This window comes from Schistocerca nitens, chromosome 3, assembly GCF_023898315.1.
Source record: "Schistocerca nitens isolate TAMUIC-IGC-003100 chromosome 3, iqSchNite1.1, whole genome shotgun sequence".
In the NCBI taxonomy this organism is placed as follows: domain Eukaryota; kingdom Metazoa; phylum Arthropoda; class Insecta; order Orthoptera; family Acrididae; genus Schistocerca; species Schistocerca nitens.
Genome location: NC_064616.1, coordinates 279,140,135 through 279,147,548, shown reverse-complemented (window position 1 = coordinate 279,147,548; position 7,414 = coordinate 279,140,135).

Genomic DNA, 7,414 nt, shown 5'->3' with positions numbered 1-7,414 from the left:
GATGAGAGCCATAGCAGCAGAAAGCTGGCTGGCTGATTGGTCAGTCTTTCAGAAAAAAAAATCAAAAACAAAATCAAAGGTTGGTTCCAAAAAGCTAGGAGAAGAGAAGTAATCAGCTTACCAAATAGTGTCGATAATCATGGGGCTGGGAAGGAAGTACCAGGCAGGTACTAAAATGGTATGTGCATCAATGCAAGAAATTAGGGGAGTTGTTAGGTATCCATTGTCCAATGCATAAATCCTGTGAATTTTGGTGGACAGTGTCCTAGCAGCAATGCACAGGGCCATGGTACAGTGTGCCTCTTATTGTATGCAGATGACAAGCCGAGCAGATGAACCAGCAGTGGTTGCAGCAGGATCAGTTGTCTGATAGACAATAATTTATTTTTCTACATCTACATCTACATACATACTCCGCAATCCACCATACGGTGCGTGGCGGAGAGTACCTCTTACCGCAACTGGCATCTCCTATCCCTGTTCCACTCCCAAACAGAACGAGGGAAAAATGACTGCCTATATGCCTCTGTACGAGCCCTAATCTCTCTTATCTTATCTTGGTGTTCTTTCTGCGAAATGTAAGTTGGCGGCAGTAAAATTGTACTGCAGTCAGCCTCGAATGCTGGTTCTCTAAATTTTCTCAGTAGCGATTCACGAAAAGAACGCCTTCTTTCCTCTGGAGACTCCCAATTTGTTATTATTTTCAGGAGCAATAACATCAAACCATTTATATGCATAACCCCATACAAAAAAATGTGAGTATTAACAATTATAACACTATTTTGTTTAATTTGTTCCATTGACTTCCACAATTGAAATGGAGTTGATTGTGTAGAACTGGTTCCACTACTTGAAGTATTATTACTGTTGTTACTACCTTGACGTATCTGTTGAGCAGACTGTAGAGCTTCGTCGATTTCCATCGTCGTGGATGCAGAAGTACTTGGAATTTGTAATCCTCGTTCTTCTAATTCGTTGTCTATCAAGTTTGGTTGAATGTCAGGTCTCGAAGAAGGTCCTGCTGTAGGCTCGCTTTCTTGTCTGGGACGTTTTGGTTCAGACGGAGTTTCACCAAACAATTCAGTTAAATGTAGTTCTCCCAATGCATCAAAAAAATCGGTATCAACAGACGTCAAGTCCAACGATTCGTCTAAACTACCTCTTTTACGTTTCTCTGCACGTTTACGATTAATTTCACGTATTGCTGACCAAGGTAATTGTTTCTCTTCACCATTTCATATCGCTCTGCAATGTTACGCCCAAATATTTAATCGACATGACTGTGTCAAGTGCTACACTACTAATGGAGTATTCAAACATTACGGGATTCTTTTTCCTATTCATCTGCAATAATTTACATTTGTCTATATTTAGAGTTAGCTGCCATTCTTTACACCAATCACAAATCCTGTCCAAGTCATCTTGTATCCTCCTACAGTTACTCAACGATGACACCTTCCCGTACACCACAGCATCATCAGCAAACAGCCGCACATTGCTATCCACCCTATCCAAAAGATCATTTATGTAGATAGAAAACAACAGCAGACCAACCACACTTCCCTGGGGCACTCCAGATGATACCCTTACCTCCGATGAACACTCACCATCGAGGACAACGTACTGGGTTCTATTACTTAAGAAGTCTTCGAGCCACTCACATATTTGGGAACCAATCCCATATGCTCGTACCTTAGTTAGGATTCTGCAGTGGGGCACCGAGTCAAATGCTTTCCAGAAGTCAAGGAATATGGCATCCGTCTCATACCTTTCAGCCATGGTTCGCAAGATATCATGTGAAAAAAGGGCGAGTTGCATTTCGCAGGGCGATGCTTTCTAAAGCCATGCTGATGCATCGACAGCAACTTGTTCGAGAATCCTGCAGCAAACCGATGTTAAGCATATTGGTCTGTAATTCTGAGGATCCGTCCCTCTACCCTTCTTATATAAAGGCGTCACCTGCGCTTTTTTCCAGTTGCTCGGGACTTTACGTTGGGCAAGAGATTCACGATAAACGCAAGCTAAGTAAGGAGCCAATGCAATAGAGTACTCTCTGTAAAACCGAATTGGAATCCCATCAGGACCTGGCAATTTATTTATTTTCAACCCATTCAGCTGCTTCACAACCCCAGGGATGTCTATTACTATATCCTCCATACGGGAATCTGTACGAGACTCAATCGGCGGTATGTTTGTATGATCCTGCTGCGTGAAAGATTTCTCAAATGCTAAATTTAAAATTTCGGATTTCGTTTTGCTGTCTTCTGTTGCCAGGCCAGACTGATCAGTGAGTGACTGGATGGAAGCCTTCGACCCACATACCGATTTTACGTAAGACCAGTATTTCCTTGGGTTTCCAGCAAGATCTTTTGCTAAGGTATGATGGTGGTAGTGGTTGAATGCTTCATGCATCGCTCTTTTTACAGCAGCATGAATCTCTACTAACTTTTGCCTGTCCTCACCCCCCCAATCTTTCTTGTACTGCGAGTGAACTGTCTTTGCTTCCTGATCATTCTCCGATTTGTGCTGTTAAACCACGGTTGGTCTTTTGTGTCCGTAACCCACTTTTTTGGCACATACTTGTCCAATGTGTTTAAAATTTACCCATAATTCTTCCACGTCCATCATACCGGAAGTAAATTTCATCGATTCATTTACTAAGTGGGATGCTAGCAACTGCTTGTGCTCTTTCTAGTAAGAATACTCTCCTAGCCTTCTTGACCAACTTTTTAACTTTTGTAACCATAGTTGTAATGACAACATCATGATCACTAATCCCTGTCTCAACACTGACATCATCAATGAGGTCTGGTCTGTTCGTGGCTACCAGATCTAAAATATTTCCATTACGCGTTGGTTGTCAATTTAGCTGCTCAAGACAGTTTTCGGATAATGTGTTCAAAAGTAATTCACACGACAGCTTGTCAGTACCACCTCTAATGAATCCATAGACATCCCAGTCTATACTAGATATGTTGAAGTCACCTCCGACTAATATAGCATGATCCGGGTACTTCTGCGATACAGAATGTAGACTCCCTTTGAATGATTCTAGAACTGTCACGGTGGAACCTGGTGGCCGGTAATAACACCCAACAATTAACTTTATTACCTCTAGCCCTGTTAAACATGTCCAGATAACTTCACAATCACATTCTACTTTGACCTCAGTAGACACAATATTTTTGTCAACTGCAATGAAGACACCACCTTTTATGGTGTCTAATCTGTCTTTCTGATACATGTTCCAACCCTCACTAAATATTTCAGAACTTCCTATCTCAGGGTTCAGCCAGGCCTCAGTCCCGAGAATAATTTGCACGCCACACACTTCCTAGAGGGCAGTAAATTCAGGAACTTTATTCCAAACACTCTGAAAATTTACTGCTAATATCTTGATAGCTGAAGTGTCTTTACACTGAGCGTGTCCTGATTTCCCTGCCTGCACGTCGACTGATGAGTGTTCATCTGGACACCTCGCACTACTGCCTAGCCTAAAAAAACCCCATGTGCACGCCACAAGTACTCTGCTACCCGAGTAGCCACTTCCTTTGTGTAGTGCACCCCTGACCTATCTAGGGGCATCCTACAATTCCCCACCCAATAGCGCAAGTCTAGAAATCTGCAGCCAAGACCGTCACAGAGTCGATGAAGCCTTTGGTTGAGACCCTCCACTCGGCTCCAAACCAAAGGACCCCGATCCACTCTGGGAACAATGCTGCAAATAGAGAGCTCTGCTTGCACCCTGCGTGCGAGGCCAGTGGTCTTCACCAAATCTGCCAGCCGCCTGTACAAACTGAGGATCACCTCAGAACCCAAGTGACAGGCATCATTGGTGCCAACGTGAGCAACTACTTGCAGACGACTGCACCCCGTACGCTCGGTAGCCGCAGGTAAGGCCGCCTCCACATCTTGCATGAGGCCTCCCGGCAGACAAACTGAGTGCACATTGGAATTCTTTCCAGCTCTGTATGCTATTTCCCTAAGGGGCTCCATCACCCGCCTAACGTTGGAGCTCCCAATAACCAGCAGGCCTTTGCCCCTGTGTGCCTGCTCGGGCCCAGCTTCTGCAAAGAAATGAACAATATTTTTGTATTTTAGTGTGTAGACTAGTGGTTAGCAAATTACTCTAAGTTGTTTTTGTTTTTGCATAAAACTTGGTGCATATCCTTGTGTAAGGCAGCTTCCTGGTATCATTTCCCTGGGGCCAGAGGCTCCATGTCACGTCACTAAGTTTAAATCTCATGCTGGTACACAGCATATAGTTTAGATCAGTTCATCCTAATTCACATACATCTCATGCAGAAGTGTATGGATAAAAAGAGTTTCTAGTAACACGTAATGTAGATACATCCACTGCAGCAGAGAAATTTATTTCGAAGAGGTTGCTATCTCATCATATAGTGAGAAGACTGCAGAGCAGTGTTTAGTGTTTCTTAATTCTCCTCATTGTATTTTATGTATATTCCAGACTCTACAGCACCATTTGAGATCCTATATCCATTTTTTATACCTTAAAATATGGCTAGGGACTGTGCTTACTGTGAGCGGATACAAGGAGAATGGGCTGCTGTCTGTAAACAGCTGGAAGCTGCGTTGACTACTGTTGACATCCTTCTGCCTAATGCTCAAAGTTAAAGCGACATTGGGGTGCTAGTGATGAGAACTGCAACACATTTAGTACCATTGTAATAGCTTGGTGATCCAGGTGTTGTTGCTGCATCATCTGATTGGGCCATCTTCACTCAAGTGCACATGGCAGACAGTGGTGGGTTCACGGTATCTGGGCAGAAGACGAAAGAGGGAGCCGATCATGCGGCTAACTCCTTACACCTTATTAACAGGTGCAAGGTGCTACTCAGTGTTAGTGGTAACTCTGATCCAGCATGGGATGCCTCTCCTGGTAGCCCAGTGACCGATTTTGCTGCACAGTCTGGACAAGTGCAGAGGATGGGTATGCTTGTCATTGGGAGCTACAATGTTAGGCGGGTGACGGAACCCCTCAGGGAAATAGCAGCAAAGATGCTGAGGGCATCCTCAGCTTCTTTTGGTGGGCAGCTGATTTAGTGAAAGCTACCAGAACTGTATGAAGGGTGCAGACTAAGCTGTCCATTTGTAGTATCATACCCAGGGTACATTGTGGTCCTCTGATATGGAGCAGAGTGGAAGATGTAAACGAGATGTTCAGATGACTTGGTGACACTATTGAATTTCTCTCAACTTCCACCATTGGTTGCAGAACTGTAGGGTTCCCCTTAATAGATCAGGCATGCACTACATGCAGGAAGTGCCTGCTAGGGTAGCGGAGTATGTGTGGCATGCACATGGGGCTTTTTTAGTTTAGAATAACCCTCCCTTGGGACCAAAGACAATTTGCTGGTAAATTAGCCACAGTGTCCTCAGAGAATGTTCGTCATTGCAGATCAGAGGTAGAAAAGGCTAATATGATTTTAGTAAACTGCAGGTGTGTTCAAAGAAAGGTCCCAGAATTAGTATTGGTTACTGAAGGTTATAATGCACAGATAGGATTAGGAACAGAAAGTTGGTTGAAACCAACAGTGAATAGCAACAAGATCCTAAGTTCAGATTGGAATATTTATCATAGGGGTAGGTTAGTCACCAAAGGTGACAGCGTGCACAGTGCAGTAAAGAATTTTACAAAATGCCGCGAGGTTATCACGGATTTTGATCGTGAAGTGATCTGGGTGAAGTTACGTATCAAAGATCGGCCAAAACTGGTAATCGGATGCTTTCATAGACCACCTGGGTCAGGAGCTCTAGTGGTAGAGAACTTCAGACTGAACTTGCAGAATATTGTTAGTAATTTTCCTTATCGTGCCGTTGTAATAGGGGGTGACTTGAACTTGCCAGGTCTATATTGTGAGTGTTATGCAATCAAAACTGTCTTGTCTGAAAATTACTTTGAGCAGACAGTTAGAGAACCAACTCATGAGGGTAACAAACAGATCTGAACTTACCAAATCAGCTAACCTAGAGGAAGGTATCAGCGATCATAATTCTGTTATAGCATCTGTGATAATCGGTCTTATAAAGAATGTTAACAAAGGTATGGAGATATTTTTGCTTAGCAAGAGTGACAGGACACAAATTTCAGAGTATCTGAGTAGTCAGCATCAAGTATTTAGTGATGAGGATGAAGATATGAATGAAAAAAAAATGGAAAAAATCTAAAGGCAACACACAATATGCCTGAGACAAGTATGTTCTGCATAAGATCTTAAGGGATGGACAGACCCATCATGGTTTAATAGCCATGTTAGAAAACTGCTATGTAAACAAAGGGAACTTAATCTCAGATTCAAGAGAAGTAAAAACCCATCTGACAAACAAAAGCTAAGCAAAATGAAAATGAATGTAAAGGGAGCAATGAGAGAAGTATTGAATGAATTTGAGAGTAAATCTTTGTCAACCAAGCTGAGTAAAAACCTTTAGAGGTTTTGGTCATATTTAAAATCATCATCTATTCATTCACTCAGTGAACATACTGTCACCAAAACAGATGATAACAGTAAAGGACGAAATATCGAGTTTGGTCTTCCAAAATTGTTTCACTGTGGTAGACCATAACACGGTCTCTCCTTTCAATCATCGTATGAATGTCAAAATGACAGATGTTGAGATACCCAATTGCAGAATAGAGAAACAGCTGTAATCACTTAGTAGTGGAAAGGCGTTAGGACCAGATGAGATACCTATGAGGTTCTACAAAGATTATGCGAAAGAACTTGCTCCCTTTCTGGCAGTAATTTATCATAGATTGCTTGAACAATGAAGAGTACCTTGTGACCACAGGAAAGTGCAGGTCATTCCCTTTTTTAAGAAGGGCTGTAGGACAGATGCACACAAGTATAGACTGTATCATTGATTTCAACGTGTTGTAGAATTATGGAACATGTATTATGCTCAAGAATGATAATATTTTGGAGTACGAAAATCTCCTCTATAAAAAACAACATGGCTTCTGCAAACAGAAGTCCTGTGAAACGCAGCTCACTCTGTTCCTTCTCGAGATCCACAGTTCCAAAGACAACAGTGCTGTGTTCCTTGACTTCAGGAGGGCATTTGGAACTGTTCTGCACTGCTGTTTTGTGAATATATGATCATTGCAGATAGAACTCAACATGTCGCTCCTGATGGAACAAAATTGACAGATGTGAAGGTAATCCCTGGAGTACTCCAAGAAAGTGTGATAGGTCCATTACTATTTACGGTATTAAGGGGCCTATAAATGATCTAGTAGAAAGTGTCGGATGCTCTTTAATGTTGTTTGCAGATGATGCGGTTGTCTGTAAGAAAGTAGCAATGCCAGAAGACAGCAAGAATTTACAGAATGACCTCCAGAGAATTGATGAATGGTTTAGGCTCAGGCAGATGACGCTGAACGTAAATAAAT